The following is a 1,999-nucleotide window of genomic DNA, read 5'->3' on the forward strand; positions in this document are numbered from 1 at the left end:
CTGGACAAATATCTATCTGTGGTAAGTTTTGACTGGACAAATAGCTATCTGTGGTAAGTTTTGACTGGACAAATAGCTATCTGTGGTAAGTTTTTGACTGGACAAATAGCTATCTGTGGTAAGTTTTGACTGGACAAATAGCTATCTGTGGTAAGTTCTGACTGGACAAATAGCTATCTGTGGTAAGTTCTGACTGGACAAATAGCTATCTGTGGTAAGTTTTGACTGGACAAATAGCTATCTGTGGTAAGTTTTGACTGGACAAATAGCTATCTGTGGTAAGTTCTGACTGGACAAATAGCTATCTGTGGTAAGTTCTGACTGGACAAATAGCTATCTGTGGTAAGTTCTGACTGGACAAATAGCTATCTGTGGTAAGTTTTGACTGGACAAATAGCTATCTGTGGTAAGTTCTGACTGGACAAATAGCTATCTGTGGTAAGTTCTAACTGGACAAATAGCTATCTGTGGTAAGTTCTAACTGGACAAATAGCTATCTGTGGTAAGTTCTGACTGGACAAATAGCTATATGTGGTAAGTTCTAACTGGACAAATAGCTATCTGTGGTAAGTTCTGACAGGACAAATAGCTATCTGTGGTAAGTTCTGACTGGACAAATAGCTATCTGTGGTGAGTTTTAACAAGTTCTGACTGGTCAAATAGCAATGAAATGCTGGATAAGAATCGGTTTGTGCTTTTGGAAGATCATGGTTATTCTTTTAAGAGCATTTTGTACTAATTCTACTCTTGTTGTACATTTAATAACTAAATAGGAGAGTTCCTTGTCATACTGAGTGATAATTTTATGGCTTATTCTAAAATTTTCAGATTATTATCATTAGAGGTTAATACTATCTATATTTATAATGAGATTTTTGACTTGTACATACATTAGTGTTATTAGCTGATAATGCATGTGATGAATTTCATTTTAAAATTTAGATAAATGTACATGTAGATTGTTAAGACATGTGTTCAGCATGAAAATGGTTCTTTGATTCAAGATACAACCTGATTTTTATATTCTTTATGAAAAGAAACACCTGCCCTGACTTCACTTCACAAACATTTCCCAAAACATTTAATAAGTACCTCTTAGAATGAACATACAAATTCAAACTTTACCAATAAGAGTATATTTTCACCGTTAGACCTACCAAGTACCATAACTATACACTTGATGAATATATACTCTTATTGGCCAAGTTTGAAAACTTACATATTAAGTGCATTCTAAAACATAGTAACCTTTTAAAAGATTTCTATGGTTTTCAATGAACTATTAGTGTTCTTAGATAAGGAAAGACTAAACTTTTTTGAAGACTCTTTCATGAAAGCTGTTTTAAGCCAAAATAAAATCTGACATCACAGATAGATTTTTCCATCCTTTGCACATGGCCAATGAATTCACAAAAATTACTTTTAATTGCAGCAGGCTATATTTCCATTTAGAATAATTCTTTAGGTTCAAATTAAGTTGTATCTTGTATCAAATTATGCTTTTTGTCTGAGATGCAGGGATTTCCATCTGACAAAACATTTATGACACTTTTTTGTCAAGAATTGATTTTTGTGACTATCTGTGCTGAAATGATTTTGGAAAACCAGGATGGAATAGTAACAGGTCATCACACAGGATAAAAATCACACTGACTGACGGAGCTTCAATGCTGAAGGGGAGCTTCAATTCTAATGGGGCTTCAATGCTGATGGTTTTATGCTTATGGGGCTTCAATGCTGATGGGGCTTCAATGGAAATGGAAAAATCTAGTGGGGTTTCTTATGTCCTACTGATATACAAAAAAGTTCTAGGGACATGAGTGTAGATGGAGTCAAGTGTAAGTGAAGTAACTGTAGGTAGAGGACAAGGGACAAAGAATAGTATGGTTCTGTCTTGAACACAACACTTCCTGAATGCAATTTGGAAGAGTAAATCTCTCTGGTAGTAAATTTTGAAAAATACTTTGACAAATTCAGACTTTTTAGATTTCCATTGTAT

The sequence above is a fragment of the Lottia gigantea genome, assembly GCF_000327385.1.
Source record: "Lottia gigantea unplaced genomic scaffold LOTGIsca_163, whole genome shotgun sequence".
NCBI classification, from domain to species: Eukaryota; Metazoa; Mollusca; class Gastropoda; family Lottiidae; genus Lottia; species Lottia gigantea.